This window comes from Zootermopsis nevadensis, unplaced genomic scaffold (assembly GCF_977971745.1).
Source record: "Zootermopsis nevadensis isolate Lab colony 2312 unplaced genomic scaffold, Znev_1.0 Znev_ptg000005l, whole genome shotgun sequence".
NCBI lineage: Eukaryota > Metazoa > Arthropoda > Insecta > Blattodea > Termopsidae > Zootermopsis > Zootermopsis nevadensis.
In genome coordinates this window covers 1,992,627-2,011,679 of record NW_028259137.1, presented here as the reverse complement: position 1 = coordinate 2,011,679, position 19,053 = coordinate 1,992,627, and the positions used below count along the sequence as shown (strand labels likewise).

At 36.4% G+C, this 19,053-nt stretch overlaps 1 protein-coding gene and 1 long non-coding RNA gene across 6 annotated transcripts in view; one reads left to right on the top strand and one right to left on the bottom strand.

Annotated features, from left to right (window-relative positions):
* LOC147874790 (uncharacterized) overlaps window positions 1–19,053 on the bottom strand; it is a 246,716-nt gene that overhangs the window by 33,907 nt on the left and 193,756 nt on the right. For 2 of the 4 annotated variants that reach the window (XR_015533750.1, XR_015533751.1), the window contains exon 3: window positions 1,991–3,541. The exons of the other annotated variants lie outside the window; for them this stretch is intronic. This is a non-coding gene — a long non-coding RNA (uncharacterized LOC147874790). Of the gene's footprint in view, window positions 1–1,990; window positions 3,542–19,053 lie in introns of those variants that run through there. 4 annotated transcript variants of the gene reach the window in all.
* The window catches only part of LOC110838846 (cell adhesion molecule 2-like), a 316,884-nt gene that overhangs the window by 154,198 nt on the left and 143,633 nt on the right, over window positions 1–19,053 (top strand). The gene's annotated exons all lie outside the window — the stretch shown is intronic.

Here is a 19,053-nt window from a genome sequence, read left to right as displayed (position 1 = left end):
GTGGTAGAAATTTTACCACAATTTCAGAGGTCCTTGCTGCCTCCATCGTCAGGGCGGCTGATTTATGTCCATGATTTTCTCTTTACACATACTCTTGTAGTATTTTTCTCAACTCGATTTTTTCGTAAGGTTTGATAATAAATTATTTGAATATTTCTTTAGCTTGTATGTTTTGCAGAAATTTAGCGATGGTGAGGATTTAGAGCAGGCCTATGCAACGAATGATCATTTAGTGTTCAGTACGTCTTGAAAAATGGTTAATCTCTGCAGCGTTTTTCCATTGACAAACACTGCCATTGAACATCTAATTATTAATTTAAGGGTGATTTATGTATAAATAGAATATGTGTATATTTTTATAAGGCTTTTGTTTGGGGACACAGTACGTATTCACAAATATACAACTACGCATAAGAAATGTCCCAAAAAAGACGTATACATACAACGTTAATATTTCCTATTACAAGGCGTGTACATCTTTTCGAACAGTCTGTATTTACTTAAACTCAAAATTAGCTGTGCGAATTATAAACGTAAACTTTTACGAACTAGTGGTAAATATATATACCACTGTCGCAATGTATAATAACTGCATTTTTTCCTAAAGAGTGTATTTATGAATTCCACGTGATTCTAGGAATAAACAGTAATTAATTCTTTGCGCTGAATTAACCAACTGATATTTGTATTAGAGGTGCGTTGTGTTTTCTTTGAGGTCCGACCTGTATTTTTAAACATTATTTAGATTAACTTCGGATAAAAAGGGGTTATCTGTTTTAATATACGGATTCGACTAACAGAGAAATGTCTTTTTAAAGCGAATAATTTGCTTCAAATGTAGTAGGACTAATACATCAATGTATTTCGGTATGCGGTGAGGTTTCTGGACATCGTCGCTGTGAATCGATCTCACGCGTTATGAATCTGCCTGACTTGGTTCGAGAAGCGTCCGCACATGTAAAGTAGAAATGGAAAACTCAGTTATGGTTTTTGTCAAACGGTTTCATGAACAGTGATAAATTTCTTAAAAGGTTGATTTAACAAGTTCAAAAGTACTTTATGATAAATAAATGTTTATAAAATACATCGCGTCTGTGATGTTACCGAGGACTTTAATTTATTCTTAACTCCAAATTCAACCACTCGCAGTCAACTTCAAATGATGTCAATCAAAGTTGACTGGCTGTGCAACACGTTTGTGTCAAAACTTGAAGACGAGGACCTTAACATAGAGGCAGAAAATATCTCTGTAACGCTGATAAACTTCTACCAGATTACACGGCACTACAATGAAGTTGTCAGTTACTTAGATGTTTTATGTATAAAGTGAAGCTTTCGCAAAGTTGCTGAAAGACTCTCGGGTTACAAGTCGCGTCAGGTGGCTTGAACGGTGAATAAACCATATCTTATGGCAACGTTTCGAGAACAATCTCTGCTGCCATCCTCAGGGCAGTTGGGTAACAAATCTGATTATTTCTAGCGCAGTCGCTGATGGACGAAACGTTGATAGGGGATATGGTTTATTCATCATGCAACCACGTGACGCGGTTTGTAGATGTTTTACGTTTGGTTCTCAATGACACGGGTTAAAGCCAGATGTAATATGTATCGAATTAAGCCCTTGTGACAAGATATCTGACCGAAACGAACGAAATTAAACCTTTTCGACAGCGTTTAACTGTACATTCCCCTCAAAATTTCATAAAAATCGTTTGGGTAAGTTTCGAAATTGTGTGTTCTTGAAAACAGCGTACTTTCATATTATATGTTATTTTATACGCTATATACAGAAAATTCATAATAGAACGAAAATGTATATATTACTTGGCTTTTAAATAAACTTCCTACAGGCAATTATTAAGGGAGTAGATTTGATATTTTTACGTATTCGAGATCAAATTAACGATTTAGGAAGTAACAAAATTACGATGTCAATACTAAATACATCCATCAATAATAATTATTATTTTAATTTACCAGATATAACATGGTATTATGCTTGGGTTAAATTCCTATCGTAAATATGGCACAGGAATACCTGTATCAAATATTTAGCTGTCGTACACAATATTTTGACATGTTATCAACTCACTATATGATAATGGACGGATTACGCATATGAAGATTTCGTCTTGTAACACGTTTGTGTCTCGTTTTCCTAATTCTCTAGTGCCCATTAGTGAAATTAGCACTTCGTAATGTTCATTTCTATCGAGTCAATTCACACCGACAATTTTAACGTAATTATCTTCATCTATGCGTAACCTCTGCTAATTAACGTATTTTGCATCCAGAAATTTACACACACGCATCATACAGTGAACCTGGAAACAGTGCAGAGGATATTATTTGGTCTAAGCGACATAATATGATACATTATTACGGCCAACGAGTGAAACAGCAAAATTTCTTCGTGGCATATAGCAGGCGTGTATAAAAATTTGAGCGGAAAATCTAGAGTTAAGATATCAGATGGAAGACCTGGGCATAGATGGATTAATAATATTAAAATGGACCTTCATTAAGAGCGTGTGGTTTTGATTCACTTGGTTCGGAATAGATCAACTTCATGGATTCTTAAAACAGTGGGGATTTTCTTGACTAGATGGGCAACTATTAGCTTCTCAAAAACTACTATGCTCTTTGGCGTTAGTAGAGGTAGTGAAATGCTCAATCATTCCGGCCTGTTAACCCAGGAAGAAATCTCAAATCTCATATAAAGAGCAGTTAACACGTTCAATTTCCATAGTGTTTTTTGGTAATTCAAATACACATCCGTCTTATAAGCTACGAACATTTCACTGTTGGTGATAACTTTGGGATGAAGTCTTTAGAGACAATGATCATACTGGGAATGTTGATGATATAATGTTTTGAAAGCGAAATGCTTTACATCTGGTACAGCAAATTGGTAGCCCTCTGACAGATATTTCATGTTGGAGGTGTGTTGTGGATCATATTATTTATGTAATTTTAGTATTATGCTCCAAATAATCATCTAAATTTAACTATACCTCTATGAATAATATATCGTAAAAACTTAATATTTATTCTCTACTTTAATTGATATACATTTATGATTTACTCAAACACGAAATGTGGAAGAATTGTGACACTGAACATAACCTGTACAGCCAACAGGATTATATCCGAGAATGGGACATATTTAAGCCTGTTCTTATGCTGGAAAATTCTCTGAGGCAGGCTTATATTTGATATACAAGACTTCTGAGAGTTGGCTACACTCCCTTCTTCAGAGTAATTAATGTTGGTATTATAACAGACAGCCACCTGTAATGTGTGAATGTACAGGTCGCGTGAGAACTGCTGGCACATGCGCAAAGGACTGATTTTGGTCGTATGAGATGGACTCGTCCAAAGCACGCGCTAGAGGGGTGTAACCTTCAGTTGTTTTGTAGCTCAAGCTGTGTTTAGTTTGGTGAGTCACCGCAGCTGAGGATGTGCGACCCCCACTACTACCGAACTCCCCTCTCTCACGGCTTACACATCGCACATTTAGGTGCCACGACTACTCAGCGACCTATAATGAGAGGAAGTAATGATTACTTTAATGCATAAATTTACATTATGTTTGTGATATTTTTATATGATTTCGTGTTGTATTTTCTTTGTAATTTAATAATGTCGTAAATTTAGTTATGCATTGGGTTGACACTTACCCTTTCGTATTATACGACTGTCCTTTGGACCCGTTTAGGTCGATTAATCGATTAATCGAGACTCTACACAAGTTTGGAAAAAGATAACATTTCCTGTCCTGTTAAAGTCCGGTCTCAAACTTCAGCAGGAGGGTATATTTCTAACGCCTTTGATTCGGAGAATGTTGTCTTTATTCGTCAACTCCTCTTTGTACCTCAGACAGAGGGTTGGACGTCATGATAGACATTGGGGATACAGGCTGCAAGTTCGATAGGTCGATGTACGTCCAGTAGAGGGCTTTGATACGTGTTTTTGATTTATTGGTTTTGCTGCCAGAGAGTTTGTTATTTATTCTCCTGCATAGTTTGCGCACAAGGATTTAAGATTTTAAACTATTAATCATTCTTTGTCACGGTGTTTGACGTCGCACAATAAAAGGGGACTAGGAACATTGAACATTGATTTTTGTGTTATTTTAACTCAAGTGAAATAATGTCGACATGTAAAATCATAAATCATTCGAAACTGATTTTAATTCGAACTATGGCTGTAAAGTATAATCATAAATGGATTTTGTATTGGGTAAAACGTATGGAAAATCTTAATAACTTAACATCTGTGCGACATACTGGCTGTTTTCAGCTAATTACCAGTAGAATATTGGTAATAGAAAAGTTTAGGTTATTCTCCTACGAGTCTGCGGTCGGCCATTATTATTTCTGATATAATTAAAATCTAGGGTGTTTATGAATTATATATCTTCTGTGACAGATACATCTCTTAGGTCCTCATTACAAATCCTGTAAGCCGAAGTTCATTTAACAATATTTATAAATTTTACTTTATTAAACCTTCACGTAACCGTAAGATGGTTGTGTTAAAGAACTTCTAAGAAGCCTTGGGAATTGGACAAATTCGTTAGACAGATCCCAGACGTGTTTGCAGGCCATGATTAATGGAACGTTAAAAGCTTATTAAGTAAAGATCTCTTCGGCGATGAATTATCCCAGAAGCATGTCTACATGCGAGCTTTGATATTAGAGGACTCCGCTATCACAGTTTTAGCCAAGTAGTTCGTTGAAAAAATTAGTGACGTATTTCTATACGCAGTTAAAGTAAATTTCTACCATCTGACTGTTCACCGAATCTATAAGTCTTGTACAGTAACCACATATAAAAATACAATATGTAAAGCAATTCAAATAAGAATGGTATATGTTTAATTAATCCGAATCGTTCATAATTATTTATTGAAAACTGTTTGCTCTGATTGCCTAGCGTCAAGGTTTCAAAGGTTCAGTAATATCTCCTTTATGTTATGCATTACTTGATGCAATGATTTATCATTTAATCTGCTCATTTTTTGATCTCTCCGACTGTGTAAAACACTTTTCAAATACCCTAGTCATTTTGTAGAATCCGAAAGAAAAAGAAAACAATATATATATAAATAAAACTAGATCAATTAATTACATCGGAAGACAATGTGGGCCTCAAAACGTCTTCAATTTTTTTGTAGCCTGTAATTCCTGAACCTGTTAAATCTAAAAGGAGAAGAAATTGGCAAACGAAATCTCATAGATGAATCACTTAAAGCCTTTCTTCGCAAGGATTAATACAGCCGCTGTCAAAGTTAATTACTCATAGATAACAGAAATGTATTTATTTTACTTGTCACTTAATTACAAAACATTTGCTTAGTTAAACATGTTTTTCTGTTATATAAACCAAATTTTCGCTTTAGTGCCTCAGAAATATGACATTCCTATTACGTACATAAATCTCTACGACGCAAATCCGACTTCGTGATCCATCCTATCGACTCATTCCGCCGTTGGTTAGTTCTGATCGTCCTAGCCCTTTTTATGTACCGATATTTTTAGTACAAAACCTTCTTTTGTCTCTAAATTAACAAACCTCATGAAACAGAATGTCTTTTCACAAATGACAGTCAATAAATCCCTCACAAGAACCGGTCAACAGCCTCTGTACTTAGCCAAATTATTCCAGTCTAAAAATTCCAGCTACAAATATCTTTAAACGCTGATTTAAGTATTATGTGAACTTTCGGATATGATTGGAATCCACCTCACTATGTGCCCAGGTCTTAGTGACGTCGTAGACATTAATATTTCGGAAAATTTTACTGGTTTTATCGTCGATTTAAATCTGTATTGGACTGCCAGAAATAGACCAATGGCTGAGAGGCTTAAGTCTGGCGTAGGATTAAAAAAAATATTATTCTCCAACCGATGCCAGATTCTTCCAAGCTCTCTTTTCCCTTTGGGACATCCGATCAAAACATCACTTTTCTGATGATTTCCCGTGTCCATAACAGCCTAAATTTTGTCAACATAACATTTTATACTGCCGTATTTGATTAATCCTGATTCTTCTGTTTTTTATAATTATTATATGTTCCACAGCCTTCTTTACATAGTATGTTAACTCTTTGCATTGTTTATATTACTAAAAGTTTGTGTTTTCTGTTGCGTCATTAATGTTTGTCTCCACAAAACACTCATGTTGAACGTTCGCCTCTAAAAAACAGATATTCAAATTGTGACGCGTATCATTACTCTAACATTCTACCCTGTTTTCAGTTCGTTATTTTCGGTCTAAACATTCTTCTCGGCACTTTTATCATCAACACCCTCAAACTGTATTCTCCTCCTTAATTTACTTCCATACTAATACATTTACGAGTTTGTAGGAACCTAGAGTATCAAAAAGATTTGGAGATTGACCGAATTTCGTTGTTATTTCAAATCAAACAGGCTATATTTAAGCATCAGGCAGCCACCTTCATTGTAAAATATCTCACTCGTACCGTGCAAAGTGTTAACAGAGATATTTAGTATCGTAAAAACAAATGTCTTAAGTATATACGATAAAAGTGATTATTACAACATGGCTAGAAAAATTCGTAATATAAAACTGCTTTATTACTCTTTGAGTAGATGCATAAATTCGAACTGGGCACTTCTTAAATGGAAAGTATACACGTTACCATTTGACAAATGAAGAATCATCACACTAATGATCGAGTCTGTTACTCCAGTCATATGTAAACACATATTAACATTCAAAATATCACTAATGTAATATACGTTAACGAAAAATACGTATAAAGATTAGTAAAGCAAAAACTTGCATGTTAATAAAATACGTGCTATGCTTATAATTTAATTTTCACGGTGGTCTAGCGGATAGAACGCTGGCCTTGTAATCCTGGGGTCTCGGGTTCGATTCCTGGCGGTGCCCTAATTTATAACTTGTGTTGGGCAAGGCCGTGGTCTAGGCAACACGGAGTTTTCCTCTGGGGGCTTCCCCGGTTTCTCCGTGGCATCCCAACAATTACTCCATTCACACACAGAAGAAGGCAATGGCAAACCACTTCTGGATCATCTGTCAAGAACGTATATGAACAGGTCCCAGTCCGAGAAAAGGATGGAAGGATCCTGTTCATATGGACCTGTCGTCAGACAGAACACTAAATAATAATAAGATGAGGTGGTCTAGCGGTTAGAACGCTGGCCTTGTAATCCTGGGGTCTCGGGTTCGATTCCCGGCGGTGCCCGAATTTTTAACTTGTGTTGGACAAGGCCGTGGTCTAGGCAACACGGAGTTTTCCTCCGGGGGCTTACCCGTGGCATCCCGACAATTACTCCATTCACACACAGAAGAAGGCAATGGCAAACCACTTCTGGATCATCTGCCAAGAACGTATATGAACAGGTCCCAGTCCGAGAAAAGGATGGAAGGATCCTGTTCATATGGACCTGTCGTCAGACAGAACAATAAATAAATAAATAAATAAATATCACATAGACTTATGTACGTTACCTACAGGCCTGCATATGATTTGAAGAATGGAATATTACAGAACGTCTATTGAACAAAGGAACTTCACCATTTTAGGAGCCAAATATTTTATGTCTACGATTTAAGTGAATTTCTAGCAACGAAAATTCATCGTTTTAAAATAGATTTCATAGGTAATATGGGTCTTTGCTGGTCTTTGTAGCTTGCGTGAATGTCATGCATATAAGGACGGAAAACGGATACCATTAGCTTACAGTACAGCCTTTGACTGAGGGCCACATGGTTAACGAGACAGACGGCGAAACATCAAAGTGAAATTCTGCTTCAGAATCAACTATTTGTGTATTTAATAAAGTAAAACTAACAAACATTTAATAAAAGTACTCTAAAAATACAGACAGAAGTTTTGAAGAAAATTTCCACGCATAAAATAAGTTTATACACATTTTTCATCGGCACAACAAAGCTAAAAATTTACAAAGGATAAACAGTTTCATATATTTGCCTGAGATAAAGAGAAGGTGTTTCTAAATTTAAATGCACTTAAAAAAAATCCAAGTGTTCGGCAAATCGTTGATCACAGCACGTAAAAGAGGAATTTGGATTCATAGATGTACGGTGTAAAGATTATCTTTCAACGCGGTTGAACATTGACTTTGTCTAGCTTTTGTGTGATGGCGGTGTGTAAAAAAGGGCTTCATCGCCGGAATTTCAGAGATTGTCACTGGGTCCACATCGAAATTACAGGGTCTCAGAAAAGTGTCCGGCAAAACAACCTACCTTGTATTTTACTGTCAATCGAAAAACGGCAGAAATATTTAGTACGAGCAACTTATATTACTGTACATTATTAACAAGCGTACATTAACGATTTCTGTCTTCTGGGTTGTTGCGCTGTGTAGTCTGGTTGATGTTCACCAACGTTTCAGAGGTCATACTGCCTCCGTCATCAGAGTATGAAGATTTCTGTCTTCTGGGTTGTTGCGCTGTGTAGTCTAGTCGATGTTAACCAACGTTTCAGAGGTCATACTGCCTCCGTCATCAGAGCGATGAGTATGAAGATTTCTGTCTTCTGGGTAGTTGCGCTGTGTAGTCTGGTAGAAGTTAACCAACGTTTCAGAGGTCATACTGCCTCCGTCATCAGAGTATGAAGATTTCTGTCTTCTGGATTGTTGCGCTGTGTAGTCTGGTCGATGTTAACCAACGTTTCAGAGGTCATACTGCCTCCGTCATCAGAGTATGAAGATTTCTGTCTTCTGGGTTGTTGCGCTGTGTAGTCTGGTCGATGTTTACCAACGTTTCAGAGGTCATACTGCCTCCGTCATCAGGGCGATGAAGATTTCTGTCTTATGGGTTGTTGCACTGTGTAGTCTGGTCGATGTTTACCAACGTTTCAGAGGTCATACTGCCTCCGCCAACTTCAAACTGACCGCCGTGAAAACCTCAAATCCTACAAGCGTACATTGTTTTCAAGTTAGCTTTTCTGAAATCCGAACGTTCATACCCGTCTTCACAAAAGCTCGCAAGTCCCGCTGCAGCCATCCACTCCACAGTTCTACGTCCCAATTAATACTCATTTTAATAGGTAATTATTCTCCCACCCACACTTGTCTTACAGATCGTCTCCTTACAGATTTTATGGTTAAAATCCAGGAATATCTGATCTTTCAATGTGAGTATTTGTAAACACCACCAATCTCGACATCCTTAGCTTTATTGCTTCAAGAATAGTTATGTATCTTCTAATATTAAGCATATAATCCATAAAAGATACATCTCCATGAATTTTGCTTTGTTTTCATATATATATATATATATATATATAATATCTTCCCAGTTACCGGCTATCCTGACAGAGGTGTTCATGGTTTTCTTCAGTCCTTTTGGGAAGATAAGATAGCGTCTTAAATTAGACCACAGTAGCTTTATTTTATATCCTTTCCAATTCGTTATCGATAAATCGTTGTGTTATTTGTCTATAGTCTGAAATATTCAACGTCGGTAACTAAACCACGTTTAAAATAAATATTAATCAATCCCGCATTTCCTATCACAATCGGTTATAAAGTGTAACACGACGTGAAACACAGGAGCCAATATGTCGTCGTGTTTTTTTGTCTGTATGACCCGAATAATTATTCTACCACATGTGACATGCCCTACTCATGTACCGACAAAATAACCCAATATATAATAATGTGTGACGCTGTCAAAATAATTAAACCTTTATCAAAGTTTTCAAAATGGACAGCACAGTTTAATTTCGTATTTAGATGTTGATTAATCATGGAATTAAGCCTTGGATTTTTAAGGTACATGCATTCAACACGTGTCAACATCCACTGACATGTCAACAACCGCCATCCGGTTGATAAAAACCTCCTCTCGCCAACTTCTCTGTTCAGACAATGTACAGACATAAATGGAATTGACAGTATTAGGCGAACATTTTGGAATGGGATGATCAATGTAGTCCGGGCGACGGTGGATGTTCTAGAGCGTCGTCAAATCTCCCCCGCCCCCGGGCCGATAACCCCATTGTGCTGCTAAATGTTCTATGACGCACACAGCGGCAAATTCCATACCCACATCTCGCACGTCCTGGAACTCATCCGGGGGAAAGTAGGAACATAGTAGGAATACAGCCATCTTCAGACTCACCGCCGTGAAAACCCCAAATCTTACTTAGGAACCAAGTATTTTATTTTAGTATTTTCGAAAATTATGTGCAATTTAAAAAAAATCTGCCCGCCTAAAATATTGGTGCTACGTAGCCTTCTGTGTGTGTAGAACTTTGAAATAGAAGCGAATTTCTCAGTTCCACGCTAAAATATAAAAGTACCAACTCGCATGACACGACTACAAGCCGGAGGTTTCTGGAAGATGATACCGGAAGTGACGCCACTAGCAGAGATTTCTGAATTCTGACCAAAAACTGTTATTCTTATAATTCCATAACTCTCTCGTTACTCTTCATACCATAAATAGTATTAAAATATATTAAAATTGTCCGTCAATCACAATAAAGTAATATAAGATAATTAAATGGTTAAAATATTATCCTTTGTTCCGCATCGAGTACTCGATTTACATATGGAACATTCTCGACATGTTTCGGCTTTCATAGAGCCGTCATCAGGTGTATGTTATAAACTCTTAATTCAATTACTAATTTTTAATTTTATTATCATTTCTTCGTTTTTCATATTGTATCAACTTTTTTGATGTGTTATATAACATTGATGTAATCGTATTGTCGGAGTGATGTTAATGCTGCGTATATTGGTCTGTGAATTAAAGGATTCAAAACCATTAATGAAATTGAATATAGAAAACAAAATAAATAAATGAAAGTAAACGTATAAACTTACCAGAGAAGTAATATCGAAGTTGTAAGAGGAGAGATCAGAAGTACATCGTATCGGAGCGAGGTTGGTTATTGACTGCGGTGTTGGTGGGTGAAAGGTGGTTTGTCAGGGTTGAGGTCAAGGTACTGGAGTGCTTTAAAAATAGGGTTGTTAAGTACAATATTATTATCATTAAGGCATAAGTTTTGTTTATAAGTTTGATATGTTATATTTTTCTATTGTATCTCTGTGTCTTTTGTTTTTTACTATTTTTAATATGTCCATTGTTTCGTCAATTGTGTTGTAAGCACGTCCTGTATTGAGAATGTGATAAGAAAATTAAAAATTAGTAATTGAATTAAGAGTTTATAACATACACCTGATGACGGCTCTATGAAAGCCGAAACATGTCGAGAATGTTCCATATGTAAATCGAGTACTCGATACGGAACAAAGGATAATATTTTAACCATTTAATTATCTTTTATTACTTTATTGTGATTTACGGACAATTTTAATATATTTTAATACAATTTTTAAATAAAATCACAATATGACGCACCTACAATATATTCATACCATGTACGTAAACGAACCGCGTATATGTAGTAACTAAGTCCTTAAGAATGAAAACTTGCCAACTAACGAGAACACGTAATCTGAAGACGTTTAGGTCAAGGTCATCTGTAAACAAGCAAGTTACTCGTTGGGACAAATATGTCCTTGAGAAGTTTATATTCACTGATGTAGTCAAAATTTCCCCGCCATGTATACAACTCGAAGATTGATTAACGTGTCCACAGGAGCCAGATGAAATCTTCTCCATTCATAACTTATTAAAACAGTACACGCTTTACAGAACACAGAAAATCATTACATATGACGAAAATCATTGTCTGTGCGTCACTGCTAACGAGCAAAGTAGTTGACGCATCGCAGAAACATTCTGTCAAGTACATGAACTCTTTTTTTAAAATCCGTCCAGCATCCCCATAATAATCCCATCCCGAAATATATGAATCACGGAATATATTGACCACGGAAATCAGATAGAAAATACCAACATTTTTGAATATATAAGTAGAATATTCTGGTTGGGTCCTACATCATAGGCGGAGGACCATTGGTAATGTTGACATCACGAGAGATCATACTCCCACCAAATTTAATAAAAAGTTGTCAGTGGAAGAATTTGACGTAAATACGTCTATACGGAAAGGAAGTTTATATACTGGCTTTATTCTAAATATTTCCTTTATACAGGCTTTACAATTGAGTAAAGTTTGATTAAGACATTGCTTATTTAACTTAAATTAGTTACGCTTAAGATGGGTCTGTGGTAGCTGAATGTAATGTAAAGTAATATAATGTAAGGTAAGGTAATGTAATGAAATGTTTTGTAGGTAACAACAATGCCGAGTAAACAGACGTTTCTTAGGTAACCATTATTGTCGATTTGTTGATAAACAGATGACGTTTCCTAGGTAACCATCTTACACTTTTTTGCGGAATGACACTGACCCTAAAATATAGACGTATTTACGTAAAAAAATCATAAAATAGTGTAGTTGAGTCATATTGTGATTTATTAAATTAAAATTAAATTATTTGGTTATTCCGTCAAATCACAATGTATTTAAAATATGATAATTAAAATATCATTCTTTGTTCCATATCCAATAATCGATTTACAATTGGAACAGTTACAACATGTTTCGGTTTTATTAAACCATCATCAGGTGTAAAATTATATTAAATTTAAAACTCAATTACAATTTTTTACAATTTTTTCGTAGTGTAGTTTTTTGGAGGTCGTGTCCAGATATTTTCATATAATGGATCAACTTTTATTGTTTGAAGTGATGCTTTTGATGTTTACATCGGTCAGAGATGAAATAGTAGACAACACAGTTGTGTCTGGAGGTGATTCAGAAGTATTACCGTATCCGATCAAGGTTTAATACATTTTAAATACATTGTGATTTGACGGAATAACCAAATAATTTAATTTTAAAAAAAATTCGTTCAGACATTCTCTAGTTCTTACATGCAACGGGCATACAAACTTAATAGGAAATTCGCAGAGATGCTGAAAAAACACTTAAAATTAGTAGGATTACATGTATGATTGATATAATTTTGTATAAACTCTCTAATTAGCAGACTATAAGATACTTAATACACATCGTTTCACTGTGAGGACCTAACTTTGAAATCTATTAAGTCATTAAGTAAACTGTGGATGTAAAAGCGGTTGATTATAAATGATTTTGACAATAGTGTGTCAGAATCTGGAGTACCGAGTTTTTGAAATTTTTCCATAGTCCATCATCTGGTATTATACAAACACTCATCATTTCGAAAACTAAATTTGTTGTTCTGGCTTAGGTTTTCGAGTGATTGATGTTAGGTATTTGAAAAGGACTTAACTGGGTAGGTACCCCTCTTCCGTACAGTTGAGGACGAAACCAGATACAGTTTTCGACACGTATGGTTTTTAGAATACCAGACGATGTACCAACCGCTCATGGTGAAATATACATTACGCGCCGTCACTAACTGCCTCTGAGAATAAGTCTAAGCAACTGAAGAAAGGAACATCTTCAAAGCAAATGTTGATTTATAATCTCATGAAATTAAAATTTTACCTCAGTGTCGTTCTTCAACCGCCGATTATACGTAATTATCTTCAATTTGAAGTTCTCAAAACGGACAGGACCTCAACACTCATCTGTGGTTTTCTGAACTGTGAAGCTGTGTAGTCACGTATCAACGTTTCGAAAGGAAATATCCCTTAGAAGTCCGCTCGCTTCATCAACAAACTACTCCTCGGATATCGTCGAAAGTTATCGCACATAATGCTCACTGCTGTTCAGCTACTCTACGTGAAAATGTCATTAAACATTTTCCAACTAAATTAACTAACTAGATGGCGTACGGAATCCGAAGGTACATTACCGAATTAATCAAATCCCTCCACCGAACCGGACGAGTCTTTGTTAACTTTTTCGTAACGATGCTGTTTTTTTACGGTAAAAGGTTATTAGCATCACGCCCAACCCCCAAGTTCGAGGACCACCTCTCGTCGGCTGTCCGAGACTGCTTGTTCAATATATTCGCAGCTAACCTCCATAACTGGGGGGGTGTTCCCCCATCTGCAAACCTGAGGACGCGTCTTACCATGGTGACAGGGGCCCACCAAACATGGATTAAACATGTTATGTAGGTTACATAAATTAAGTTGAAAATCGTTTTTTTAACCAGACTTTCCTCTATATGGCGTGTTTAAGAATATACAAGCTTTTTCATTAGCGTCACTGAACTTTTGAGGTTTGTTATCTTAATGGTTCTTAATTCATTTTCTAAAAAAGTAAGAAGTAATTAAGAATGTCTGCTAAAAATTTTTTTGACGTAAATACGTCTATAAGGAAGGGTCATTCGGCAAAAATGTGTTACGAAAAAGTTTTACGAAAAAGGGAAACGAAAAAGTGTAACTTCATTGTTATTTTACCTAGGAAACCTAATCTGTTTACTCGTCATTGTTGTTACCTATAAAACATTACCTTACATTACCTTACCTTAACTTACCTTACATTACATTACATTACTTTACATTTCATTACATTACATTACATTACTTTACATTACATTCAGCTACCACAGACCCATCTTAAGCGTAACTAATTCAAGTTAAATAAGCAATGTCTTAATCAAACTTTACTCAATTGTAAAGCATGTATAAAGGAAATATTTAGAATAAAGCCAATATATAAACTTCATTTCCGTATAGACGTATTTACGTCAAATTCTCCGGAACCGTGGTTCCACTGACAACTTTTTTTTCTATTAAATACTGTCAACATCGGGATCATTAAGCGAGCAGTCATTTGACATCTTATTCAGTCTTTCATCCTGAAATTTGAATTGATAACATTCCTCCGAAATGTTGGTAACTCTCTACAAGACCACGAGTCGTTACAACCAACAAGACCATCCGTCACGTCATCTTTGAGTATCACACTTTAAGGCCCTTTCTACTACGGAATAAATTCCAACTTCTGTTCAAGTTTTGCGTCCGTATCTGACTTGAAGAACTCCCATATTGTAACATTCATTGCCATCTGTATTTTCTGTTATACGTGATTTCCTTTTAAATTCGTCTGTTTCGCGAGTGACGTGCACTATTTCTTAAAGACTTAACACGACTTTCTGGTATTTTAGATTGCTTTCGTTTAAAGAAACCGTCCACCAGTATATGGTGTGCATTTAGTCGTGAATTATTTTACGGAGATATATGTAAATGTTGCTTTAAATCGGTACAGGCCTAGTTTCGTCGCTTGATGGGCACTTGTCATAGACAGACACGTTCTGTGTCACGATATTTTGTTACCAGTCGGTATAAATTCATTATATTCGTCAATTTCCTTGCCAGAATAACGCTTCAAGTCCAGCAATGACCATCATTCGGTTAAACGTCAAATGCAACGTATAAAATCCTATAGAACTTAAAATGACAGGCGAACCAATATTAGTAATAAATAAAACTCTACATACGAGGTGCGATCGGAAAGTTTTCAGACTGCGCCTATAAAAAACCCGTACACTTATCTCAGGTATTAAATTCATCCATCACCCTCGAAGTAGTTCCCCTGGGAGTGAACACAACGATCCCAGCGCCGCTGCCAAGCCTGGAAGCATCCCTGGAAATCTTTCTTTGTCAGCCAGTCAAGCACCATCTGCGATTCTGCCTGAATCTCTTCTATCGTCTCAAATCTCCTTCCCTTTAGCTGAATTTTCATCTTTGGGAAGAGGAAGAAGTCACACGGAGCGTAGAAAGGAAGTTGGGGTCGGTTCTTGCAAGATCTTTGAGCTCCTGACAAACGAGAAGTCGATTCTGCTTCTGGTCCTCAGACAGGATGCGTCGCATGTGGAGTTCTTTCTTTAGAATCAGCTGACAGGTCCCATAGCCTATCCCAACAATATCGCACAAGTCGTTGATGGTACGACGTCGATCTTCGTGAATGGCCTGCCGAATCTTCGTAACATTTTCGGGAGTTGTGCTCGAAGATGGTCGTCCAGAACGCTCGTCATCATCGACAGAGTTTCGGCCATTTTTAAAACGTGAATGCCACACAAAAGTTTGCGGACTCCCCAAATGCTTGCTTTAGCATTTCATAGGTTTCCGTAGCCGTTTTGGCGAGTCTTTGGCAAAATTTGATGCACACGCCATTCCGAAATCGCAGGAGGGTCGGTGTAATGCACTACCATAACGCCCGTAACTAAGAAACAAATGCTAATTCGATGATGCCGGCTGGCACACTGATTCACTATGAATGTAGGCCGCACCCCCTAGCGGCAGAAGCTCGTACTACATCCGGTTCGCCCTCTATTGACACAGTCTCGAAACTTTCCGATCGTACCTCGTATGTAGAATTCAACAAAAATACTACAAACTATAGTAAAATAACATTTAATTTTACAAGTTTCGAATAAATCTAATATTAATTAAATAAGAACTATTTAATTGTATTTGAAAATCATGAAGATTTATAGTTTTTAATATCAGACGTCGTTCAGGATGAATAAAGGGATTTGTAATGTCTCATAACCAACCCTTTTCTGCGTCAGAGTTCAATCTCATTAAATTTTACACGTTTTAAATAAAGCGGTGCCTGAATTATATTACTTTATTTAACATATAATATTAAAAATGTCTACCCCTCTGAGCATGATATCCTGTTTGCACGTCTAACATATTTTAAAAAAATTGTTCAACTCTCTTGCACAATTTACGTGTACTTTATGCTTTAGAAATATATTAAAGGTGTTTAATATTGATTCTAGGATTCAATATCGATATAAAGGCGAATGTTTGGTAAGATTTATTTTTAATTCTAAAAATTCTGAACATTTTCATTCAATTCTTCACTTCATGTTTTTGAGTTTGTGTACTGAAGATGTTCTGCACAAATAGAGATTATATCAAAGGCTCTACTACGAGAGTAAATATTTAGTTAGCTTTGCGAGTATAAGGATACTATTCCTTCTTTTAGTAAGGTTAACTGAGAGGATAAAACATATTAAATTCAATGAAACATATACCAAATATTGCATCATGATACTTAATACTACAAAAAAATATAATTTTTAATTTAATACATGCTTAAAAATTAAGGTAAAAAATAACTTTTTATATCTTAACGTTATTTAATAATTACGTAAGTTTTTCTTCAGGATTGTCGCCATAAAAATCCTCATTCAAGATTCCGGCCTGTGGTCGAGTTTCGAACCCTAGACCTTCAAGACTCTTAGCAGAAATTCTAACCTCTGAACCTAAAACATTTATTTCCAACCTGTAAAACCTGTAAAATAATTCCGGCCGAGAAATTGTACCTCTAAAAGAAGTTCAGTGGTGTTCCGGTGAACGTCGCGTCAAAGCAGGTGACCGAGAATCTACGCGGAGGCCAGCTTCATGAGTCTTGCCGAGTTGCTGTTATTTCTTGTAAGCAATTCTTACCACGGATCATTATCTTCTATGTCTTTCTTCTCTCCTTCTGCGTCTTGTTCTTATTCTACTCCCTTGTCCACGATTTCTTTCGTCTTTTATATCTCTTTCTCCATCTTCCTCACAGATTCAGCGACAAAATCCTCTTAGGGATTTTATAATATTACGATATCTGTACACGATCCAAGTCCCTTGCCTCAGAAACCCATTTTTCATCATACACAAGCCTCTTTAAATTTTTCGGTAATTTCACAGAGCGAATTTATATCTTGTTTATTGTTCTTACGTTGAACATAACCCAATTTTCACTTAAATGTTGACGTTACAAGAGAAACGAATTAATGGGATTGTAAAACGAGAAGTAACTGATCATCTTTTGTTACGAAACTAAGATTGAAACAGTCGTGGGATATCATCCCAGCATACACTTGGAAACGCTGCGAAAATCTACGAATATACTCGTCATGTTTGGTATTTGACCGTGAGAGAAACCGTGTATAAGTGAGGCGCGTTCTTTGCTTACACGGCAGTCCCTAGCTTATTTAAACGCCCCAACGTATTTATCTCGCTGGCCCCCGGTCGTTAGAACACTCTGCACAACACCGAAAGGTAGAAACTCGCTACGAAGGCAGTGGAAAATAGTAATAATTCCTTCCTTGGCTTCTAAGGTGCGCTGAACTCCCAAAAGTTTACACAGGTCTGTTTTTAAAAGTCGGTCGTAATTTCTTACCCCTCTGTTCTTGATATACATAACTCTTTTCGTTTGTCTTTTTCTATTTCTTTTATAACTCTTTCTCTCAAAATATTAGCAGTTGAGACCAGCAGTGTTTCCCCCCCTCCACCACCCCCAAACACAATTCACTTCAAGGCTAAGCTTTTGCTAGGTGGCAGCACTAGCTTGGATTCTTCTCACGATCCGAGCTGCAAGACTGATGACCTAAGGGGCAGACTATGACATCAGAGCTTAAGGGTATTGGGGGAGGGGAGGGGAGGTGCAGTTGGGAATTTTCCTTTACCATTTCTTTCACGGTCACCTTGGGAAAACGAAGTATATAGGGAACGTGTCTGGTGGCGCTGTTGTTCAAGTTGCGTAGTATATGGTAACAACACACATTAAGTCGGATCGAAGTCACTATACGAAACCACCCCTCCAAATAAAAAAGTTCTGTTCAGATAAACGATTGTAACTGCTTATATTCTCGATAAGAGGTAATTTCGCCAAGTATTTTAATATTATTATTGATTTCGAGACGACAATGCTATCAGTTGTGAGCAAACGTTGATTTTATTGGACGGTAGACGGATATGCGTCTAGGGGATGGAAAGATTTCTAAGAAAGTTTTTCCATTGGGGCTCTCAAGTTGATGGATAGGGTGTTTATACAATACTGAAATTTCTCCCGTAGGAAGCGGAAACAGATTCAACCAGGTGTATAAACCCAAAGTTTCTTTATCCAGTGTAAAAAAAAATTTCCAACGTCATTTCTTGCACGCTCTTGTAAAACTTTTGTTTGACGTAAAGATATAAAGCTAGAAAGAAATTATACACTCGTTACGTCATATTACATGATTGATCACGGTTATAATGTCTGATTTTCTTTTTTTAGATTCATAATACATAAAAAATAGACTTTTAACTAACGTTACCGACTTATTTTGAAGTCAGATTGACTCAGGAACAGAATAGCGAAAAACGTGACGAATTTATCGCCGGACT